Consider the following 25,943-nt stretch of genomic DNA (forward strand, 5'->3'; position numbering starts at 1 on the left):
CCTCCAGCACCTCCGAGCCGAGCCCTATGGAACTCGGAGGTGCTGGCGCTAGAGCACGGAGGAGAAGGAGCCCGAGGGGGGCCGTCCCCTGCACCAACTGTGGCCGTGGAGGGCACACCGCGGCTAGGTGCTGGGGAGGGTCTCCTGGTGGAGGAGAAGGCAGGCCACACATTGGGGAGTCCTCCCAGGTGAGTAGGCGCCCCACTTACCCAGAGCTTTCTGTCGTACACATAACCATACCTGTTTGTTTCCAACAGGTTGCACCTCGTTCCCAGCATAAGGCGCTAGTAGATTCAGGCGCAGCTGGGAATTTTGTAGATCGCAAATTCTGTGTAGAGTTAGGGATCCCTCTCCTTCCGGTAAATAATCCTTTCCCTGTACATGCCCTAGATAGCCGTCCGTTAGGATCCGGGTTGATTAGGGAGGTCACAGTGCCACTTAGGATGGAGACGCAGGGGGGTCATGAGGAGACGATTCAGCTCTATCTGATCGACTCTCCTGCGTATCCGGTGGTGCTGGGGCTTCCCTGGTTGATTACACATGATCCTACTATTTCGTGGCGAGAGAGGGCTCTTAAGGGGTGGTCTGCCCAGTGTGAGGAGCTATGTTTGGGTGTTTCCGTAGGGGCGACCTCGGTGGAGAGTCCGAACCAAATGCCCGCACTGCACATTCCCCCCCGAGTATGAGGATTTGGCACTCGTGTTTAGCAAGACGAGAGCGGCGCGGTTGCCGCCTCATAGACAGGGGGATTGTGCGATAGACCTCCAGGCAGGAGCTGCGCTCCCGCGGAGCCATGTGTATCCTTTGTCACAAGAGGAGAAGAGGGCGATGGAGACATACATTGCCGAGTCTCTGAGACAGGAATACATACGGCCCTCCACTTCACCCGCGTCCTCGAGCTTCTTTTTTGTGAAGAAAAAGGATGGAGGTTTGCGCCCGTGTATTGATTACCGCGGTCTCAATCAGATTACTGTGAAATATAGTTATCCACTCCCTCTGATTGCGACTATGACGGAGTCATTACACTGGGCACGGTTCTTCACAAAATTGGACCTCAGGAGCGCATATAACTTGGTGCGCATTAGAGAGGGCGATGAATGGAAGACAGCATTTAGTACTACCTCCGGTCATTACGAGTATCTCGTCATGCCATACGGGTTAATGAATGCTCCATCAGTCTTCCAATCCTTTGTAGATGAGATTTTCCGGGACATGCAGGGGCAGGGAGTAGTCGTGTACATAGACGATATTCTGGTGTACAGTTCTACCCGAGCCGAGCATGTAGCCCTGGTGCGCTGAGTGTTGAGGAGGCTGTTGGAGCATGACCTGTATGTCAAGGCAGAGAAATGTCTGTTCTTCCAGGAGTCGGTCTCCTTTTTGGGTTATCAGTTGTCTGCGTCAGGGGTGAAGATGGAGGTTGACCGTGTGTCAGCCGTGCGTAATTGGCAAACCCCAACCACGGTTAAAGAGGTGCAGCAGTTCTTGGGTTTTGCGAATTACTACCGGAGGTTTATCCGGGGTTTTGGACAGGTGGCAGCTCCCATAACGTCCCTTCTGAAGGGGGGTCCGGTGTGCTTGCGGTGGTCAGCTGAGGCGGACAGGGCTTTTGGGAGACTGAAGGACCTGTTTACCTCGGCTCCGGTGCTGGCGCACCCGGATCCCGCTTTACCATTCCAAGTGGAGGTGGACGCGTCTGAAGCCGGTATCGGGGCCGTTCTCTCACAACGGTCCGGCACACCACCCAAACTCCGCCCCTGTGCTTTTTATTCGAAAAAGCTCAGTCCGGCGGAGCGTAATTATGACGTAGGGGACAGGGAGCTGTTAGCCGTGGTACAAGCCCTAAAGGTGTGGAGGCATTGGCTTGAGGGGGCTCAACACCCTTTTCTCATTTTGACTGACCACCGTAACCTGGAATACATTCGGGCAGCTAGGAGACTGAATCCTCGCCAGGCTCGGTGGACTATGTTTCTAGCCCGGTTCGTGTTTAAGATCACTTACATCCCTGGGTCCCAGAACGGGAAGGCAGATGCCCTGTCTCGGCGGTATGACACGGAGGAGAGGTCCGTTGAGCCCACTCCCATACTACCTAAGTCTTATCTGGTTGCACCGGTGGTATGGGAGGTCGATACGGAGATCGAGCGGGCGTTACGCACCGACCCTAGCCCTCCACAGTGTCCGGTGGGTCGGACGTACGTCCCGCTCGAGGTCCGGGATCGACTCATTTATTGGGCTCACACGTCACCCTCCTCTGGGCATCCAGGTATTGGCCGGACAGTGCACTGCCTTAGCACAAAGTACTGGTGGCCAACGTTAGCCAGGGATGTGAGGATTTATGTCTCCTCCTACTCGGTGTGTGCCCAGTGTAAGGCGCCCAGACACTTGCCCAGGGGTAAGTTACAACCCCTGCCCGTTCCACAACGACCCTGGTCTCACCTCTCGGTGGATTTTGTTACAGACCTTCCCCCCTCCCAGGGGAATACCACCATCCTGGTCGTTGTGGATCGGTTCTCGAAGGCCTGTCGTCTCCTTCCCATGCCGGGTCTTCCTACTGCCCTACAGACCGCTGAGGCTCTATTTACCCACGTCTTCCGGCATTACGGGGTACCCGAGGATATAGTGTCTGATCGAGGCCCCCAGTTTACCTCCAGAGTCTGGAGAGCGTTTATGGAACGGTTGGGGGTTTCGGTGAGCCTTACCTCGGGTTACCACCCGGAGAGTAATGGGCAGGTCGAACGTGTCAACCAGGATGTGGGTAGGTTTCTGAGGTCGTATTGCCAGGGCCGGCCGGAGGAGTGGGCGAGATATGTTCCCTGGGCCGAGATGGCACAGAACTCTCTCCGCCACTCCTCCACTAAACTAACCCCTTTCCAGTGTGTGTTAGGGTACCAGCCGGTTCTGGCACCTTGGCATGAGAGCCAGATCGAGGCCCCTGCGGTGGATGAGTGGGTGCGGCGCTCGGAGGAGACGTGGAATGCTGCACACATCCATCTGCAGCGAGCCATCCGTCGACATAAGACGAGCGCCGATCTCCACCGCAGTGAGGGGCCAGTGTACGCACCTGGAGATCGAGTCTGGCTCTCGACCAGAAACCTGCCCCTCCGCCTGCCCTGCCGGAAGCTGGGTCGGCGGTTTGTGGGGCCTTTTAAAGTCCTGAGGAGATTGAACGAGGTGTGTTACAGGTTACAACTGCCCATTGATTACAAGAATATTAACCCCTTGTTCCATGTGTCTCTCCTCAGGCCGGTGGTAGCTGGTCCACTCCAGGACTATGAGATAGAAGAGACTCCTCCGCCCCCGTTGGACATCGAGGGGGCTCCGGCGTACACTGTTCGGTCCATCCTAGATTCGAGACGCCGGATGGGGGGTCTCCAATATCTCGTGGAGTGGGAGGGGTACGGCCCGGAGGAGTGGTGCTGGGTGCCGAGGAGGGACATCCTAGACCCGTCTCTTCTGACCGAGTTCCATCGTGGTCATCCCACGCGCCCTGCTCCGCGTCTTCCTTGTCGTCCCCGAGGCCGGGGTCGGCGCGCGGCTCCAAGGGGGGGGGGGGGGGGTACTGTCACGGTTTCGGCCGAGGCTGCTCCTTCTCCTTGTTCGGGCAGGCTTCGGCGGTCGTCGTCTCCGGAGTACTAGCTGCCACCGTTCTATGTTTGATTGGTTTTGTCTGTTTTGTTACACCTGTTCCTTGTTAGTGTTCATTATGCGTCCTATTTAGTTCTCTTGAGTTTGGTCAGGTGTTGTGTGTAATTGTTCGATGTCACGTGTTGTGTTAGTTCGTTGTTCTGTTCTCTCTATATAGTTTTGTTAGAGAGAGTCCCGCACTTTGTGCGCATTTATTTTGTACTTACCATTGTGCGTAAAGTTCGCCTGTGGCCTGTTGCCGTGGTTGGCTTGTTCCTTGGACTTCACTAAAGACATCTGTTCGAACCTCTGTGTGTCCTGCGTGTGATTCTACGTTACCTCTACACTCAACCCTGACACCGTGGAGAACGTTCTGCTGCCTGCAACATCCTCCAGCGTGACCGGTTTGGTGGTGGGTCAGTCATGGTGTGGGGTGGCATTTCTTTGGGGGGCCGCACAGCCCTCCATGTGCTCGCCAGAGGTAGCCTGACTGCCATTAGGTACCGAGATGAGATCCTCAGACCCCTTGTGAGACCATATGCTGGTGCCATATGCTGGCCCTGGGTTCCTCCTAATGCAAGACAATGCTAGACCTCATGTGGCTGGAGTGTGTCAGCAGTTCCTGCAAGAGGAAGGCATTGATGCTATGGACTGGCCCGCCCGTTCCCCAGACCTGAATCCAATTGAGCACATCTGGGACATCATGTCTCGCTCCATCCACCAACGCCACGTTGCACCACAGACTGTCCAGGAGTTGGCAGATGCTTTAGTCCAGGTCTGGGAGGAGATCCCTCAGGAGACCATCCGCCACCTCATCAGGAGCATGCCCAGGCGTTGTAGGGAGGTAATACAGGCACGTGGAGGCCACACACACTACTGAGCCTCATTTTGACTTGTTTTAAGGACATTACATCAAAGTTGGATCAGCCTGTAGTGTGATTTTCCACTTTAATTTTGAGGGTGACTCCAAATCCAGACCTCCATGGGTTGATACATTTGATTTCCATTGATAATTTTTGTGTGATTTTGTTGTCAGCACATTCAACTATGTAAAGAAAAAAGTATTTAATAAGATTATTTCATTCATTCAGATCTAGGATGTGTTGTTTAAGTGTTCCCTTTATTTTTTTGAGCAGTATATATATATATATATATATATATATATATATATATATATATATATATACACACTACCAGTCAAAAGTTTGGACACACCTACTCATTAAAGGATTTTTCTTTATTTTTACTATTTTTCACATTGTAGAATAATAGTGAAGACATCAAAACTATGAAATAACACATATGGAATCATGTAGTAACCAAAAAAGTGTTAAACAAATCAAAATATATTTGCCACCCTTTGTCTTGATGACAGCTTTGCACACTCTTGGCATTCTCTCAACCAGCTTCATGAGGTAGTCACCTGGAATGCATTTCAATTAACAGGTGTACCTTATTAAAAATTCATTTGTGGAATTTATTTCCTTCTCAATGAGTTTGAGCAAATCAGTTGTGTTGTGACAAGGTGGGGCCCAAATAAATGCTTCACAGAGTTCAAGTCACAGACACATCTCAACATCAACTGTTCAGAGGGGACTGTGTGAATCAGGCCTTCATGGTCGAATTGCTGCAAAGAAACCACTACTAAAAGGACACCAATAAGAAGAAGAGACCTGCTTGGGCCAAGAAACACGAGCAATGGACAGTAGACCGGTGGAAATGTGTGTAGTTCCCACCGTAAAGCTTGGAGGAGGAGTTGTTATAGTGTGGGGGTGCTTTGCTGGTGACACTGTCTGTGATTTATTTAGAATTAAAGGCACACTTAACCAGCATGGCTACCACAGCATTCTGCAGCGATACGCCATCCCGATACGCCGTCCCTTCTGGTTTGGGCTTAGTGGGACTATCATTTGTTTTTTAACAGGACAATGACCAAACACACCTCCAGGCTGTGTAAGTGCTATTTTACCAAGAAGAAGAGTGATGGAGTGCTGCATCAGATGACCTGGCCTCCACAATCCCCCTACGTTAACCAAATTGAGATGGTTTGGGATGAGTCAGACAGCAGAGTGAAGGAAAAGCAGCCAACAAGTGCTCAGCATATGTGGGAACTCCTTCAAGACTGTTGGAAAAGCATTCCAGGTGAAGCTGGTTGAGAGAATGTTAAGAGTGTGCAAAGCTGTCATCAAGACAAAGGGTGGCTATTTGAAGAATCTAAAATATAAAGTATATTTTGATTTGTTTAACACTTTTTTGGTTACTACATGATTCCATATGTGTTATTTAATAGTTTTGATGTATTCCCTTTATTCTGTAGAAAATAGTAAAAATAAAGAAAAGCCCTTGAATGAGTAGATGTGTCCAAACTTATCTATATATATATATATATACACACATACATCCATACACACACTACCTTTCAAAAGTTTGGGGTCTGTTATGTGGGCAGCTTGTCTCTCCCTTTTCTGTTTCCCTTCCTCCTTGTTTTGTCCCCTCTTTGTCTGTTGTATCTGTATGTGTGTTTGTCCCCTTTATGTGGGTGTGTCTGGAGTGGATCAGGGGGCGTGCTCAGGATCTGCCTCTCCTGTGCAGCTGCGGGTTGTTTCCAGTGATTCCTGCCTACGCAGCTGCATCCTATTCTCTCATCAACCTGCACTACTAATTCCTGGGCATGGCTCTCCACCGGCGCCAGATTGTTGTTCTTACTAGAGCGGTAACTTGGCTCACCAGTAAAGTTATATTATCTTAGTCTTCAGCCTGGCTTTTTACTCTCCTTAACCTGTCGTTTGTTTTGTCTTCAGTTCAGACATACCTCCCTGCCTGCCTGCCTTTGTGCCTGCCTGCCTGCCTGCCTGCCTCAGCCTCTCCTTCCTCCGGAGCCGACTAGCCCACTCTGTTCCTTTTCTTCAGTTGTTTTTTGGACTAAGACAAATTGAACTTTTATTAAAATAATTTTTGTTTCCTCCACTCCCTTAGTCGTGTTTGTTTCTCTGAGTGCTGGGTTGAACCATAGCGTAACAGAACGATCTGGCCATGGACCCAACAGAGAAACAGCACGGGGCAAACGAAGACAGCTTCCAACAAGCTATCCAGGCTCAAGGAACGTTGCTAGGACAGCATGACCAATTGATTCGGACTCTTGTGGAAGATAATCATCAACTGCTGAACCAGGTGACTCAGTTAACTACACAAGTCTCTAAATTGTCTGTTATCAGTTCTCCATCTCTCTCTGACCCCCAGTTTGATGCACCCCAAGTTGTTTCCTCTGACATTATGCAGGCTTCGTTCCGTCGGGAACCCCCTGTCACGTCGCCTGAACCGTTCAATGGAGAATTGGACAAGTGCCGGGGATTTTTGCTTCAGTGTGACTTGATTTTTCGGCAGAGACCACTGTCGTTTTCTACTGATTCCTCTAAGGTACATTATGTTCTGGGGCTGTTAAGAGGGAGAGCTCTGGTTTGGGCTGAGGCTGTGTGCTCAGATCAAACTTTGACTGGATTGACTTTTGCTGATTTTTCTGCTAAATTGAAGACTGTTTTTGACCATCCTGACCATGTGGGTAATTCCTCCAAGATACTTTTTAATTTGAGGCAGGGTTCTAACAGTGTGGCAGAGTACTCTATTGAGTTCTGGACGTTGGCAGCGGACTCCAAGTGGAACAATGTGGCACTTCAAGGAGCATTTCTAAACGGTTTGAATGAAGCCATTAAGGATGAACTGGCTGCTCGTGATGAGCCACATGATTTACATTCTCTCGTTTCCCTGCCCATTAAGCTAGACAACCGGTTGCGGGAGAGGCGTCGGGAGAGAGGCGGTCGGCCACATCTAGGAGGACGAGTTCCCCAGCCTTCAACCACTAGAGTCTCGCCTCCCCGGAGCCGGCAGCTTCTTGTTCCTGATCCCATCCCGAGCACAGAGGAGGAACCAATGCAAGTGGGTCGAGCTCAACTACCTCCAGCAGAGCGGCAACGGCGCCTCCAGGCAGGTGAGTGCCTGTACTGTGGAGACGCCACACACATTCTGGCTACATGCCCTAAGCGACCCAAAAGACAAGGCTCGCTCGTAACGGTGGGTCTACTTGCGAGCCCAGAGTTAGATCCGGAACCCGTCATTCCCCGATTACAAGTACCTGTAACCTTACGTTTCCAGAGTCATTCCCTGCCACTCTCAGCTCTCATAGACTCAGGTGCAGAAGACAACTTTATTAGCCACCAGTTCGTTACACAAGCTCGTATCCCCATGGAGCCACTACCTACCCCCATTCGGGTCACAGCCCTTGATGGGCGCCTCCTTGCGGAGATAACTCATCAAACCTCCCCCGTTTCCCTAGTGATTTCTGGCAATCATTGTGAAAGCATTCAGTTAAGAGTTATGTCTGGCTCAGCTACCTCCCTAATCCCTGGCTTCCCCTGGTTGGCTCTTCACAACCCACAAATTGATTGGACACGTCACACCATTCTCAGTTGGAGCACTAACTGCCATTCAGAGTGCCTTAGATCAGCGGTTCCCCCCACTAAGTGTAACCCAACTCATCCCTCAGCTCCTCTCGATCTGTCATCTGTCCCCAAAGAATACCATGACTTAGCGGAGGTTTTCAGTAAGGACAAGGCTCTGTCTCTACCACCACATAGGCCTTATGATTGCCCTATTGAACTGCTTCCTGGTGCTCCCTTGCCCTCTAGTCGCTTATACAATCTGTCCCGACCGGAAAGAGAGGCAATGGAGCAGTATATTGGGGATTCTCTGGCCTCGGGCATAATCCGTCCCTCGTCGTCTCCTTTGGGTGCAGGGTTCTTTTTCGTGGAAAAGAAAGACAAGTCGTTACGCCCCTGTATCGATTTCAGGGGTTTAAACAACATAACTGTTAAAAACAAGTATCCCCTTCCACTCATCAACTCAGCTTTTGAACCTCTGCATGGCGCCACAGTTTTTTCCAAGCTCGACCTCAGGAACGCTTATCACCTTGTCCGAATCCGAAAGGGAGATGAGTGGAAAACCGCTTTCAACACTCCATTGGGACATTTTGAGTATTTGGTCATGCCCTTTGGGCTCTCAAACGCCCCTGCTGTTTTCCAAGCCATGGTGAACGATGTTCTTAGGGATTTTTTGAACCGTTTTGTCTTTGTATACCTGGATGATATTCTTGTTTTTTCCAAGTCACCCGAGGAGCATGAGTCACACGTCCGTCAAGTCCTTCAACGGCTCTTGGAGAACAAGCTGTACGTCAAAGCAGAAAAGTGTGAGTTCCACAAACAGTCTACATCGTTCCTTGGTTTCATAATTGAGAGCGGGCAGGTGAAGGCGGACCCCGAGAAGATCCGGGCAGTGACGGAATGGCCCACACCCACCACCCGTAAGCAACTTCAACGATTTTTGGGCTTTGCTAACTTCTACCGTAGATTCATTAAGGGTTTTAGTAAAGTGGTGGCACCCCTTACTAGACTCACATCCCCAAAAGTCCCTTTTCTGTGGTCCCCTGAGGCAGAGCAGGCGGTAGGGGTTTTGAAGGAACTGTTTTCCACCTCCCCCGTGTTGATACACCCCAATACCTCTCTGCAGTTTGTTGTGGAGGTGGACGCGTCGGACTCAGGTGTGGGAGCAGTCCTCTCCCAGCGCTCCCCCACTGACCAAAAGCTTCACCCCTGTGCTTTTTTCTCCAAGAAATTGTCACCCACAGAACGGAATTACGACGTTGGAAACCGGGAACTGCTGGCGGTCAAGCTAGCACTGGAAGAATGGCGGCACTGGCTGGATGGAGCTGAACTGCCGTTTGTGGTCTGGACAGACCACAAAAACTTGGCTTACATCCAAGCCACTGAGACTCAACTCACGCCAAGCCAGATGGGCCCTGTTTTTTAGTAGGTTTAACTTTATTCTTACATACAGACCGGGGTCAAGAAATATTAAACCAGATGCTTTGTCCCGCCAGTTTGCTGACCCTTCGGAGACCAGCGAGCCTGAGGCAGTCCTGCCTTCCTCATGCGTCGTGGCGGCAGTACAGTGGGAGATCGAGTCTCTTGTGAAGACTGCACTTGCCACGGACCCGGGACCGGGTGATGGACCTCCCAACCTACTCTTTGTTCCCGAGACGGTCCGGTCTCAGGTGTTGCAGTGGATTCACACCTCCCGTTTTGCTGGTCACCCTGGGATGAGACGCACGTTGACGCTGCTTAGGAGACATTTTTGGTGGCCTTCAATGGAAACTGACGTTCGGGCTTTTGTGGCAGCCTGTTCAACCTGTGCTCGGGGCAAAGCCTCCCATCAGTCCCCTTCGGGGCTGCTGCTACCCCTCCCAGTTCCCAGCCGTCCCTGGTCCCACATTGCCATGGATTTTGTCACCGGCCTACCCAAGTCTGAAGGTAATGATACTATACTTACCATTGTGGACAGATTCTCTAAATCTGTCCACTATATAGCATTACCAAAATTACCGTCTGCCAGTGAGACAGCGGACCTCCTAGTCCAACATGTATTCCGTCCCCATGGAATACCTGTGGACATCGTATCTGATAGAGGCCCACAGTTTACTTCCCGTGTTTGGAAGGTTTTCTGTTCTGCTTTGGGTGCTTCCGTTAGTCTGTCCTCAGGGTTTCATCCACAGACCAACGGTCAAACAGAAAGAGCCAATCAAAACCTCGAAGCAACCCTTCGTTGTGTGGCTGCTCAACATCCATCATCCTGGGCCAAACATCTGCCTTGGATAGAGTATGCCCACAACTCCCTCACCACCTCTGCCACCGGTCTTTCACCCTTCGAGGTTACCATGGGTTATCAACCCCCTCTGTTTCCTGCTCAGGAGAAGGAATTGGCTGTTCCGTCGGTTCAGGAGAACCTCCGCCGCTGCCAGAGAGTGTGGAGCGACGCTCGGGAAGCATTGCTTCAGACCACCGACAGGAACAAGACGACAGCGGATAGGAGCAGGACTCCCGCACCTGTGTTTCATCCTGGTCAAGAGGTTTGGCTGTCATCAAAGAACGTACCTCTTCGTACCAAATCACGCAAGCTGTCTCCTCGGTACCTGGGTCCGTTTGTGGTGGAGTCCATCATTAACCCCGCTGCGGTTCGTTTGAAGTTGCCTTCAGCCATGAAGATACACCCTACTTTCCACGTCTCCCAACTGAAACCTGTGTCCTCCAGCCTTTTGTGTCCGCCGGCTGATCCACCTCCACCTGTTCGCCTCATTGACGACCATCCGGCCTACACCGTCAGTAGGCTCCTGGACTCTCGGAGGCGGGGTAGGGGTCTCCAATACCTAGTCGATTGGGAAGGTTATGGACCAGAGGAGAGGTCTTGGGTCCCTAAGCGTTTTGTGTTGGATCCTCAGCTGATCACGGACTTCCATCACGACAACCCTGACAGGCCTGGTGGGTCGCCAGGTGGCGACCATTGAGGGGGGGGTACTGTTATGTGGGCAGCTTGTCTCTCCCTTTTCTGTTTCCCTTCCTCCTTGTTTTGTCCCCTCTTTGTCTGTTGTATCTGTATGTGTGTTTGTCCCCTTTATGTGGGTGTGTCTGGAGTGGATCAGGGGGCGTGCTCAGGATCTGCCTCTCCTGTGCAGCTGCGGGTTGTTTCCAGTGATTCCTGCCTACGCAGCTGCATCCTATTCTCTCATCAACCTGCACTACTAATTCCTGGGCATGGCTCTCCACCGGCGCCAGATCGTTGTTCTTACTAGAGCGGTAACTTGGCTCACCAGTAAAGTTATATTATCTTAGTCTTCAGCCTGGCTTTTTACTCTCCTTAACCTGTCGTTTGTTTTGTCTTCAGTTCAGACATACCTCCCTGCCTTTGTGCCTGCCTGCCTGCCTCAGCCTCTCCTTCCTCCGGAGCCGACTAGCCCACTCTGTTCCTTTTCTTCAGTTGTTTTTTGGACTAAGACAAATTGAACTTTTATTAAAAGAATTTTTGTTTCCTCCACTCCCTTAGTCGTGTTTGTTTCTCTGAGTGCTGGGTTGAACCATAGCGTAACAGGGTCACTTAGAAATGTCCTTGTTTTCCATGAAAACATACATGAAATGAGTTTGAATAGGAAATACAGCTAAATTAATAGGAAATGTAGTCATTGACAAGGTTAGAAATAATGATTTTTAATTGAAATAATAATTGTGTCCTTCAAACTTTGCTTTCATCAAAGAATCCTCCATTTGCAGCAATTACAGCCTTGCAGACCTTTGGCATTCTAGTTGTCAATTTGTTGAGGTAATCTGAAGAGATGTCACCCCATGCTTCCTGAAGCACCTCCCACAAGTTGGATTGGCTTGATGGGCACTTCTTATGTACCATATGGTCAAGCTGTTCCCACAACAGCTCAATAGGGTTGAGATCCGGTGACTGTGCTGGCCACTCCATTATAGACAGAATACCAGCTGACTGCTTCTACCCTAAATAGTTCTTGCATAGTTTGGAGCTGTGCTTTGGGTCATTGTCCTGTTGTAGGAGGAAATTGGCTCCAATCAAGCGCCGTCCACAGGGTATGGCATGGCGTTGCAAAATGGAGTGATAGCCTTCCTTCTTCAAGATCCCTTTTACCCTGTACAAATCTCCCACTTTGCCACCACCAAAGCACCCCCAGACCATCACATTGCCTCCACCATGCTTGACAGGTGGCATCAAGCACTCCTCCAGCATATTTTCATTTGGTCTGCGTCTCACAAATGTTCTTCTTTGAGATCCGAACACCTCAAACTTCGATTCGTCTGTCCATAACACTTTTTTCCAATCTTCCTCTGTCCAGTGTCTGTGTTCTGTTGCCCATCTTAATATTTTCTTTTTATTGGCCAGTCTGAGTTATGGCTTTTTCTTTGCCTAGAAGGTCAGCATCCCGGAGTCGCCTCTTCACTGTTGACGTTGAGTCTGGTGTTTTGCGGGTACTATTTAATGAAGCTGCCAGTTGAGGACCTGTAAGGCGTCTGTTTCTCAAACTAGACACTAATGTATTTGTCCTCTTGCTCAGTTGTGCACCGGGGCCTCCCACTCCTCTTTCTATTCTGGTTAGAGCCAGTTTGCGCTGTTCTGAGAAGGGAGTAGTACACAGCGTTGTACGAGATCTTCAGTTTCTTGGCAATTTCTCGCATGGAATAGCCTTCATTTCTCAGAACAAGAATAGACTGACGACTTTCAGAAGAAAGTTATTTGTTTCTAGCCATTTTGAGCCTGTAATCGAACCCAGGATTGCTAATGCTCCAGATACTCAACTAGTCTCAAGGCCAGTTTTATTACTTCTTTAATCAGCACCAGTTTTCAGCTGTGCTAACATAATTGCAATAGGGTTTTCTAATAATCAATTAGCCTTTTAAAATGATAAACTTGGATTAGCAAACACAACGTGCCATTGAAACACAGGACTGATGGTTGCTGATAATGGGCCTCTGTACGCCTATGTAGATATTCCATAAAAAATCAGCCGTTTCCAGCTACAATTGCCATTTACAACATTAACAATGTCTACACTGTATTTCTGATCAATTTGATGTTATTTTAATGGACAAAAAAATTGCTTTTCTTTCGAAAACAAGGACATTTCTAAGTGACCCCAAACTTTTGAACGGTAGTGTATATATACACACCTCCTGAAGAGTGAACAGAGTTGTAGGTAACGATTAGGGGCATCTCCTTCACTCAGAAACACTACCTTGCTCTCTGTACTCTGGAAGCTCTCAGCCGGCATGTATTAGTTATTCTACGTCCCAAATGGCACCTTATCCCATGAATACATATAGTTCACCAATGTTGACAAAAGCCTATAGTGGGTAATGCACTCTATAGGGAAAAGGCTGCCATTTGAGACGGGTCCTAGGCCTTCATTCAGTTGTTACAGTATTTTTGTGAAGTGTGGAATAGAAGCAAAACAATTGCACAAGGGGGACTTGTTAGGCTGAAGAAAATCCCAGCTTCTAAATTCTAACATGTTCCTGGAGCTTAAGAGAAGAGAGAATGGAGGGGAAAGAGGGAGGAGAGGAGGGGATGATGGGCGAGGAAGATGAGAGGATGGGATGAAGGGAAGGGAAGGAGGAGAGGATGGGATTAAGGGAGGGAGAGGAGGAGAGGATGGGATTAAGGGAGGGAGAGGAGGAGAGGATGGGATTAAGGGAGGGAGAGGTGAAAACTTCTAAAACACAGACTTGCTGATCTCTCAGGACAAAGGGTGAGTTTTGAAGCTGTTGCTTGTCTATATTAGCAGAGAAGCTGAGAGAAGAGGGAGATCGTCTTGGACGGGAGATTAGACAGAGGGAGAAGACTGCGTAATTTATTAATGCATTTCAATGTGTTAGCGTCTCTGTCTGCCGTCGAGACGGGAGCATATGTTAACAGGCACACCGTTTAGCTAGCTTGCCTGTCTGTGTGTCTGCCTGGTGAGGGTTGGTGTGTGTATGAGGTTGAGAGGATGTTGTGGAGAGACAGGATGCCTCAAATTGACCCAAATGCAAATATATTCAACTTTTTCCCAAACACAAAGTGGCTAAACTCTGGTGCCCAAACACTAGGCATGCCCTGGAGCTGTTGTCAGAGGATAGACTAGGGTCCCCCAGCCACAACATAATTTAGACCGGCACAAGTTACCTGAAGTTCCAGCTGGAAAGGGTGTCCACAGCACTCAATGGAGTGATTGAAAAAGCTTCTTCCACTTTCCCCAACGCACAAGTAGTTATCTCCACCCTTCTACCACGAAAACAATTTCACCCTGCCACCATCCAGAGGGTGAATGCAAGCATTTTGCGAGACTGTGCCTCAAAACCGAATGTCTACCTGGCCAACCACTCCACCCTGGACTTGAACAGCCTTTACGACCAGGTCCACCTCTACAAAGCAGCAATCCCAACTTTTGCCAGGACCCTGAAGGGCGTCACCCTCAACCGTAGCCCCAGCACCTCACACAGGAGCAACAGAGCAACGGACACCCCGCCTAGACCAACGAGACACCCTCCCAGACCTGCAAGACCCCCTCCTGAAGGACCTGCACCTAGAGAACCCACGCCAAGAGGACCTACACCCAGACCACAGCATCACCAGCCACACCCCAACTAGCTAAGAACACCCCAAGCAAAGCCTGGCCACACCCTATATAGGACCCCATATCAGACCAATGCCCCTTCTGCCCACCCCATGCCACACAAAAACAACACAAGAAACTATGGAACACAAAGCTTTTACTATCTCATCCTGGAATATACAAGGTCTGAGGTCATCTACCTTTGGCCTAAAGAGCAGGAACCCAGACTTCAACAAAGAAATTGGAAATACAGACATAGTCATCCTACAAGAAACATGGTATAAAGGAGACGGACCCACTGGTTGGTCTCTAGGATACAGAGAGCTGGTAGTCCCATCCACCAACTACCAGGGGTGAAACAGGGAAGAGACTCAGGGGGTATGCTAATTTGGTATAGAGCAGACCTAACTCAGTCTATTAAATTAGTCAAAACAGGAACATTTTACATCTGGCTAGAAATTAATAAGGAAATGTATCTCAACAAAGAAAAATGTTGTCATGACTGTCCTGACAGTGGATCAAAGGACCCTCTCTCTCTTCCACAGAAGAGGGGGGGGGAGAAGTTGGCCAGTTTTATGACTTAACTGGTCGTAAATACCGTGCAGACTTTCTCTTCCTTGCCATGAAGTATTGGGAGAAAGGACCCCTTTGTTAACACAGAGATTCTTCCCGCCAAAACTCCAACATCCAAAAGTGGATAATGAAACAATATTTCTAACACCAAGAATGTGGGAAATGGTCGGTAGGGACTTAAAGAACAATAATGTCGAATTCGTTACTATGTTGTGATGTCATTAAAGACGGTGGAACAACATAACTGTTTCTCTGGGGGTGTACAATTCCCAGTTATGAGGTTTGCATTTAATTGTTGTATAAAACGAATGATTAAGCATAATAATACTTTTGTGAAGATAACAGTGTGATTTTAGCATTCTAGATGAGATGACTGTTTTCCATATTGACTTGTTCTCAGTCAGTGGCCACGCCCAGATGAGCACAAACATGATGAAACGCCCCCTTTTCTACTCAAGTATAAAACCCCTCATGACGAAATTCACACCAGACCAAGCAGACTACGGTGTAAGCCGGATGTTGCAAATGGTTGAATTTCTACCAGACAAGGAAGCGTGGAGTGGCGACTGCACGCTTAAAATGGTTAGACCAGAAAGACCAGGAAGCCCCACGGCTTAAAATGGTTGACACTCTACAGACCAGAAAACGTGAGACTTCCGGAGACATTTGAAACCCCACCTCTTTAAGGAACACCTGGGATAGGATAAAGTAATCATTCTACCCCCCCTTACCCCACCCCAAAGAAAGAAATAAATAAAAAATAAAATAAAAAAATGAATAAAACATATTGTAAAGTGGTTATCCCACTGGCTATAAGGTGAATGCACCAATTTGTAAGTCGCTCTGGATAAGAGCGTCTGCTAAATGACGTAAATGTAAATGTAGTCCATACGTTTGAAATGGTACAACTCTGAAACTCTCAACCTCTACACGAGGTGAAGAAGCAGATAAACGCACTGGACCTTATCATATCAGTCTGCAGCTGTACATGTATAGTAGTCTAGAGAACTTTCACTAAAGCCACGAGTTGTGAAGGACAATCCCTCTCCGACAGCTGTTGGTACATCTGAAGTATCCTTTCTAACGAACACTCCATTTGAAGACAAGCCGAGTCTCACCGAAGTGGAACCAGGACACTCAAACCCTTTTTGAGAAAGTGGTTGAACAGAGAGATGACGATCAAGGACAGCTACGCGTAAATATATACATTGCATTTCTTATCCGAATGAGCGGTGGTTAGGGTGCTAAGTATTATGATTACTGTGAGTGTAGTTTCCAAATGTCCACTAGGGATCTGTTTTGACTGTATTACGTTAGTAATCAATAACCTATACTGTGTGTGTGTGTTTGTCTTCTGTGTTATTATTTAGTTAGTTAGTAAATAAATAATTAAGCCAATTTGTGTATTACTGATTCATCAATAAGGTTAGGGTTCTTGCAGGTTCAAGGATTATGCGACGTTCAGAATGGTAAAAGGAAATTATTTAATAAGTGACTGTTATCGATATATAACATGTATATCTTCTAAGAGTTTAATTCGGGAGATGGTAACTCGTTAAACAACTTCTTCCGTGGTGCCCCAAATTCTTAATGAGTTAATTGTTACATGATTAATTTAATCGAGTGACAATTAAACATAGTTAGTTGAGTCGATAAATAACAGTCATCACATTAATTTAAGTCACGTCACGACAATGTCCTCATGTGTGCTACCTATATCCCCCCAATAGAATCCCCATACTTTAAAGATGACAGCTTCTCCATCCTAGAGGGGGAGATCAACCATTTCCAGGCACAGGGACATGTACTAGTCTGTGGCGACCCAAATGCCAAACTGGACAAGAACCTGACAGCCTCAGCACACAGGGGGACAAACACCTACCTGGAGGTTACAGCATTCCCTCCCCCATATGCCCCCCTAGACACAACTACGACAACATAACCAATAAAAACAGGTCACAACTCCTGCAGCTCTGTCGGACGCTGGGTATGTACATAGTCAATGGTAGGCTTCGAGGGGACTCCTACGGTAGGTACACATACAGTGGGGAGAACAAGTATTTGATACACTGCCGATTTTGCAGGTTTTCCTACTTACAAAGCATGTAGAGGTCTGTAATTTTTATCATAGGTACACTTCAACTGTGAGATTCGGAATCTAAAACAAAAAACATTGTATGATTTTTAAGTAATTAATTTGCATTTTATTGCATGACATAAGTATTTGATACATCAGAAAAGAAGAACTTAATATTTGGTACAGAAACCTTTGTTTGCAATTACAGAGATCATACGTTTCCTGTAGGTCTTGACCAGGTTTGCACACACTGCAGCAGGGATTTTGGCCCACTCCTCCATACAGACCTTCTCCAGATCCTTCAGGTTTCGGGGCTGTCGCTGGGCAATACGGACTTTCAGCTCCCTCCAAAGATTTTCTATTGGGTGCAGGTCTGGAGTCTGGCTAGGCCACTCCAGGACCTTGAGATGCTTCTTACGGAGCCACTCCTTAGTTGCCCTGGCTGTGTGTTTAGGGTCGTTGTCATGCTGGAAGACCCAGCCACGACCCATCTTTAATGCTTTTACTGAGGGAAGGAGGTTGTTGGCCAAGATCTCGCGATACATGGCCCCATCCATCCTCCCCTCAATACGGTGCAGTCGTCCTGTCCCCTTTGCAGAAAAGCATCCCCAAAGAATGATGTTTCCACCTCCATGCTTCACGGTTGGGATGGTGTTCTTGGGGTTGTACTCATCCTTCTTCTTCCTCCAAACACGGCGAGTGGAGTTTTGTCTCATCAGACCACATGACCTTCTCCCATTCCTCCTCTGGATCATCCAGATGGTCATTGGCAAACTTCAGACGGGCCTGGACATGCGCTGGCTTGAGCAGGGGGACCTTGCGTGCGCTGCAGGATTTTAATCCATGACGGCGTAGTGTGTTACTAATGGTTTTCTTTGAGACTGTGGTCCCAGCTCTCTTCAGGTCATTGACCAGGTCCTGCCGTGTAGTTCTGGGCTGATCCCTCACCTTCCTCATGATCATTGATGCCCCACGAGGTGAGATCTTGCATGGAGCCCCAGACCGAGGGTGATTGACCGTCATCTTGAACTTCTTCCATTTTCTAATAATTGCGCCAACAGTTGTTGCGTTCTCACCAAGCTGCTTGCCTATTGTCCTGTAGCCCATCCCAGCCTTGTGCAGGTCTACAATTTTTATCCCTGATGTCCTTACACAGCTCTCTGGTCTTGGCCATTGTGGAGAGGTTGGAGTCTGTTTGATTGAGTGTGTGGACAGGTGTCTTTTATACAGGTAACGAGTTCAAACAGGTGCAGTTAATACAGGTAATGAGTGGAGAACAGGAGGGCTTCTTAAAGAAAAACTAACAGGTCTGTGAGAGCTGGAATTCTTACTGGTTGGTAGGTGATCAAATACTTATGTCATGCAATAAAATGCAAATTAATTACTTAAAAATCATACAATGTGATTTTCTGGATTTTTGTTTTAGATTCCGTCTCTCACAGTTGAAGTGTACCTATGATAAAAATTACAGACCTCTACATGCTTTGTAAGTAGGAAAACCTGCAAAATCGGCAGTGTATCAAATACTTGTTCTCCCCACTGTATAGCTCATGTCTTGACAGTAGTACTGTAGACTACTTTATCACTGAATTCAACCCAGAGTCTCTCAGAGCGTTCACAGTCAGCCCACTGACACCCCTATCAGATCACAGCAAAATCACACTCTACTTGAACAGAGCTATGCTCAATCATGAGGCATCAAAGCCAAAGGAACTGAATAATATTAAGAAATGCTATAGATGGAAGGAAAGTAGTGTGGAAATCTACCAAAAAACTATTAGGCAACAACAAATGCAATCCCTTCTAGACAATTTCCTGGACAAAATGTTTCACTGTAATAGTGAAGGTGTAAACTTGGCAGTAGAAAACCTACACAGTATATTTGACATCTCATCTTCACCATTAAATATACAAATTTCAAGCAGACAACCTTAGAAAATCAACAACAATGACAAATGGTTTGATGAAGAATGCAAACACCTAAGAAAGAAATTGAGAAACCTATCCATTACAAAAACATAGTGACCCAGAAAACCTGAGCCTACGCCTTCACTATGGTGAATCACTAAAACAATATAGAAATACACTATGGAAAAAGAAGGAACAGCACGTCAGAAATCAGCTCAATGTAATTGAAGAATCCATAGAATTTAACCCCTTCTGGGAAAATTGGAAAACTCTAAACAAACAAAACCACTTCTCCAATCTTTTTGGCCCTATAACAAAGAACAAACAGCAGAAACATATACACGATCAAATAAAAATCTTAGAATAAACTATTAGACTACTCAATTACATTGGATGAACATGTGGTCCTCTGTAGCTCAGCTGGTAGAGCACAGCGCTTGTAACGCCAGGGTAGTGGGTTCGATCCCCGGGACCACCCATACACAAAAAATTTATGCATGACTGTAAGTCGCTTTGGATAAAAGCGCCTGCTAAATGGCATACTATTATTATTATTATTATTATAACTACAGGACAAAATACAAACCCTCCAACCCAAAAAGGCCTGTGGGGTTGATTGTATCCTAAATGAAATGATAACATATACAGACCACAAATTCCAATTGGCTATACTTAAACTTTAACATCATCCTCAGCTCTGGCTTCTTCCCCAATATTTGGAACCAAGGTCTGTATCTGACTGATCGCCCCAATCCACAAAAGTGGGAGACAAATTTGATCCCAATAACTACCGTGGGATATGCATCAACAGCAACCTTGGGAAAATCCTCTGCATTATCATTAACAGCAGACTCATACATTATTCAGTGAAGAAAATGTGCTGAGCAAATGTCAAATTGGCTTTTACCAAATTACCGTACGAAAGACCACGTATTTACCCTGCACACCCTAATTGACAAACAAACAAACCAAAACAAAGGCAAAGTCTTCTCATGCTTTGTTGATTTAAAAAAAAGCTTTAGACTCAATTAGGCATAAGGGCCTGCTATACAAATTGATGGAAAGTGGTGTTGGGGGGAAAACATTCGACATTATTAAAATCCATGTACACAAACAACAAGTGTGCGGTTAACATTGGCAAAAAAACACACACATTTCTTTCCACAGGGCCGGGGGGTGAGACAGGGATGCAGCTTAAGCCCCACCCACTTCAACATATACAGTGGCTTGCGAAAGTATTCACCCCCCTTGGCATTTTTACTATTTTGTTACCTTACAACCTGGAAATAAAATGGATTTTTTGGGGGTTTGTATCATTTGATTTACACAACATGCCTACCACTTTGAAGATGCAAAATATATTTTTTTGTGAAACAAACAAGAAATAAGACAAAAGAAATCAGAAAACTTGAGCGTGCACAACTATAAATATTTCTGCCGATTTGTTTTTATACCTGGAAATGCACAAACAAAGAGGAATCCTAACGTTATAGCTATCCCACCTCACACAGCAACTCTGCCTGGCTGGGGTGCTGTGTGCACTGTGAATGAAGTGCTGAAAGATTCGTTTTTAGAAGCAATGCGCAGACATTAGTTGGTCTAACTATACTGAACAAAAATATAAACGCTACATTCAACAATTTCAACAACTTTACTGAGTTGCAATTCATATAAGGAAATCAGACAGTATTACAGACAGAAATACTCCTCAGTTTCATCAGCTGTCCAGGTGGCTGGTCTCAGACGATCCCGCAGGTGAAGATGCCAGATGTTGAGGTCCTGGGCTGGAGTGGTTACACGTGGTCTGCGGTTGTGAGGCCGGTTGGATGTACTGCCAAATTCTCTAAACTGACGTTGGAGGCAGCTTATGGTAGAGAAATGAACACTCAATTCTCTAGCAACAGCTCTGTTGGACATTCCTGCAGTCTAATTGCAGCTAATTGCACACTCCCTCAAAACTTGAGACATCTGTGGCATTGTGTTGTGTGACAAAACTGCACATTTTAGTGGTCTTTTATTACCTGTGTAATGATCATGTTGTTTAATCAGCTTCTTGATATGCCACACCTGTCAGGTGGATGGATTATCTTGGCAAAGGAGAAATGCTCAGTATAAGGGATGTAAAGAAATATGTTCACAACATTTTAGAGAAATATGCTTTTTGTGCGTATGGAAAATTTCTGGGATCTTTTATTTCAGCTCATGAAACATGTGACCAACACTTTACATGTTGTGTTTATATTTTTGTTCAGTATACTAAAGTGAGACTTTATCCTTGTGTTGCTTGGCTATTTACATTGTTTTGTTCACAATTTAGGTTGTTTTTTAATGTTTGCGTTTGCTTCCACTGCTAGCGAAGAGATGTTGTCGGCCTTTACTAGTCAGATTCTCAAAGGCACAGTGACTTCTCGAGTGGCCCTGTTACCATGGTAACGTCAAAGGGGCAGCTGAACATTTATGTCTCATCTGTGATATTTTGCTTAAAAGACTCAGGTCACAAAATATTACATTACATTGTGCAATATGTGACTCATTTCAGGAAACTAGGCGTATGTCGCACGTCAATACTTCACAGGAGCAGCATTTGAACGTAAACATTGATTTTTTTATCAGAATGCGTTTTTTGGCAGAAATGCCTTCTGGAACATGTGAACTTTCATGTGCCTTAATAACAAACTTGTATTCCATCCATAAATAAGAATACAATTGTTAAATTACGAGTCTAGTTGGTTTAGCCACGGAAAAAGACAGGAACCTTCCCACTAGCCATGATTGGCTGAGATAATATATGCGCTGGACATGCCGGGAGATGAGTTTGGATTGGTCTGCCATGTAGCATGCTTCTGTCTATAACGTGAGCTGTTCAGTATGTGTTGACAGTGCTTTCCACCGCGCCGTTTTTGAAAGATATAACGTTAGCCATCGAGAACTACAAAAGTTTTGCTACTTTTCGCAACAACATTGATGCCCTGAATTTAGCAGGCGCTATCGACAGATCAGTAGAAAAAAGTGATGGGCTACTTTCTGCATACGCCACGGTCAGTGTGAACTGGAGTGACTTGACACAAAGCTGACCAAACAAGATGTAGCTACAAACAAAACGGAATTAAATGGTTCCAGTCTGCCGTGAAGCATTCATCCATGTATACGGGTAAGAGTCTAGCTACATTTTCCAGATATAAGTTTCACATTTTGTCAGAAAGTCATTTTTATTGCAAGTTAAAGCATAATGTTAGTTAGCTAGCAAATGTTAGCTTGCTGGCTCGCTAGCTAACGTTACATGTATGATCTGTGTAGTAATATTATTTGAATCAGAAACCATTTGCATTGCTAGTTATAGCCTATTGTTAGCTAGTTAACATTGAACCTAGTTTGTTAGCTTTAGCTACCTGCAGATTCATACTACAGCTATGACATTGTTTGTATTGGTAGTAGTATGAGTTGGGGTTATGCCGGTTCATTGTTTAGCTAGCTAGCTAGCTAGCTACATGTCTAAACAAAAGACTCCACTTCGGCCGGATTATTACATGGCCCATCAAATTAGCAGCTGTGTCTGGGGGTGATTACGGCCATCGATTGTATTTCATGAACATGTGTGCTATTAACACTTTTAATCAGGGTCCCTCCGCTACTCTTTAGTCTATTGCAAAGTAAGACACTTATTATTGGGTTCCCCAGAAAAAGATGATGTATTGCTTCATTCTAAGTAGTGTGCTAGAATGGATATTAGGACAGAGCCCTGTAGTCTCCCCTTATTGCTTAATTCATTCGTATTTTTCGTACATATTTCCCTATCACACTTTTCATCCTTCTACTAAATATACTTTCCTGCAACCCGCCTCACTCAATGTGGAACGGATTCTATTATTTACTCACCTTTATCTAGAATCTCCAGTTGAAACTAGCTAGCCAGCTAACTAGCTACTTGCTATTAGCCACCGTTAGCGGTTTTCACCCAGAACATTGGATTTCCTGCCGGAATAACTGAATCACTGGACCCTAACACCGGATCGCAACTAGCTAGCCGCAACCGAATGGATGTTGCTGTAGGCTAATCACCACTGCCCCCGAAGCAAGCACCAGCTAGCCTTGAGCCAGGCCCATATCCCGGCTATCTACCTCTTTGTCTACCAGACAGGAGTAGCCAGCTAACTAGCTACTTGCTATTAGCCACCGTTAGCGGTTTTTCACCATTGTCCATGGCCTGCACTACCTACCATCCAGCTCTAGCACAGTGCGTTAATCGACCCAGAACATATCGGATTTTCTGCCGGAATCACTAAATCACTGGACCTTTAACACCTGATCATCGCAACTAGCTAGCTGCAACCAAATGGATGTTGTTGTTGGCTAATCAGCCTTGAGCTAGCCTCGAGTCAGGCACATCTCCCGGCTATCTACCTCTCTGTCAACCGGACGGGACCTCCTAGAGTCGACACGGAGCCCCGCCGATCCATCACGACTGGTCTACCGACGTAATCGTCTGTGGTTTCAACAGGCTTCCCGTTGCGACGACCATCTGCTAGCCCCGGCCCGCTAGCACACGCAAACAACAGCTGTGCTTCCTGCTCGCTGTGCTCTAATAACACCTGTGATTGCTTTATGCCTCTCTCCCATGTCAATATGCCTTGCCTATTGCTGTTCCAGTTAGTTCTTATTATACAATTTCAATATAGAAACCCATGTCATTCTCAAACTGCCTCAAATAGCTCCTTTGTTCCACCCCCCATACACGCCGAGACCGGCTCAATCGGTGCCTACAGTGATGCTGTGGTCCTCTGTAGCTCAGCTGGTAGAGCATGGCGCTTGTAACGCCAAGGTAGTGGGTTCGATCCCCGGGACCACCCATACACAAAAAAAATTATGCACGCATGACTGTAAGTCGCTTTGGATAAAAGCGTCTGCTAAATGGCATATTATTATTATTATTATGCTATCTCTTTCATTGTTAACCAACGCTTAGGTTTACCTCCACTGTACTCATATCCTTCCATATCCTTGTCTGTACATAATGCCCTGAATCTATTCTACAACGCCTGGAAATCTGCCCCCTTTATTCTCTGTACCCAACGCACTAGAAGACCAGTTCTTAAAGCTTTTAGCCGAATCCTTATTCTAGTCCTCCTCTGTTCCTCTGGTGATGTAAAGGCTAACCCAGGCCCTGCAGCCCCCAGTATCACTCCTACTCCCCAGGAGTTATCATTTGTTGACTTCTGTAACCGTAAAAACCTTGGTTTTCTGCACGTTAACATCAGAAGCCTCCTTCCTAAATTTGAGTTATTCACTGCGTTAGCACACTCCGCCAATCCTGATGTTCTAGCAGTGTCTGAATCTTGGCTTAGGAAGGCCACCAAAAATTCAGACATTTCAATCCCCAACTACAACATTTTCCGTCTAGATAGAACTGCCAAAGGGGGTGGAGTTGCAATCTACTGTAGAGATAGCCTGCAGAGCTCTATCATACTATCCAGGTCTGTGCCCAAACAGTTTGAGCTCCTACTTCTAAAAATCCACCTTTCCAGAAATAAGTCTCTCACTGTTGCCGCTTGCTACATACCCCCCTCAGCCCCCAGCTGTGCCCTGGACACCATATGTGAATTGATTGCCCCCCATCTATCCTCAGAGTTCATACTGCTTGGTGACCTAAACTGGGATATGCTTAACACCCCGGCCATCCTACAATCCAAATTAGATGCCCTCAATCTCACACAAATTATCAAGGAACCTACCAGGTACAACCCTAAATCCGTAAACATGGGCACCCTCATAGATATCGTCCTGACTAACTTACCCTCTAAATACACCTCCGCTTTCTTCAACCAGGATCTCAGCGATCACTGCCTTATTGCCTGCGTCCGTAACGGGTCAGCGGTCAAACACCCCTCATCACTGTCAAACACTCCCTAAAACACTTTAGCGAGCAGGCCTTCCTAATTGACCTGGCCCAGGTATCCTGGATGGATATTGATCTCATTCCGTCAGTAGAGGATGCCTGGTTGTTCTTTAAAAGTGCTTTCCTCTCAATCTTAAATAAGCATGCCCCATTCAAAATATTCAGAACTAAGAACAGATATAGCCCCTGGTTCTCCTCAGACTTGACTGCCCTTGACCGGCACAAAAACATCCTGTGGCGTACTGCATTAGCATCGAATAGCCCCCGCAATATGCGACTTTTCAGGGAAGTTAGGAACCAATATACACAAGCAGTTAGGAAAGCAAAGGCTAGCTTTTTCAAACAGAAATTTGCATCCTGTAGCACTAACTCCAAAAAGTTTTGTGACACTGTAAAGTCCATGGAGAATAAGAGCACCTCTTCCCAGCTGCCTACTGCACTGAGGCTAGGAAACACTATCACCACCGATAAATCTACAATAATCGAGAATTTCAACAAGCATTTTGCTACGGCTGGCCATGCTTTCCACCTGGCTACCACTTCCCCGGCCACTAGCTCTGCACCCTCCGCTGCAACTCGCCCATGCCCCCCCCATATGACCTAGAGTATGTGGACAACTACCAATACCCAGGTGTCTGGTTAGACTGTAAACTCTCCTTCCAGACTCACATTAAGCATCTCCAATCCAAAGTTAAATCTAGAATTGGCTTCCTATTTCGCAACAAAGCCTCCTTCACTCATGCTGCCAAACATGCCCTCGTAAAACTGACTATCCTACCGATCCTTGACTTCGGCGATGTCATTTACAAAATAGCCTCCAACACTCTACTCAGCAAATTGGATGTAGTCTATCACAGTGCCATCCGTTTTGTCACCAAAGC

At 46.7% G+C, this 25,943-nt stretch overlaps 1 protein-coding gene across 1 annotated transcript in view; it reads right to left on the reverse strand.

Annotated features, from left to right (window-relative positions):
• The window catches only part of cps1 (carbamoyl-phosphate synthase 1, mitochondrial), a gene marked incomplete at its 5' end in the record, with an annotated part of 125,684 nt that overhangs the window by 21,287 nt on the left and 78,454 nt on the right, over positions 1–25,943 (reverse strand). The window lies entirely within an intron of this gene.

Source organism: Coregonus lavaretus, assembly GCF_964263955.1.
Source record: "Coregonus lavaretus genome assembly, chromosome: 16".
NCBI classification, from domain to species: Eukaryota; Metazoa; Chordata; class Actinopteri; order Salmoniformes; family Salmonidae; genus Coregonus; species Coregonus lavaretus.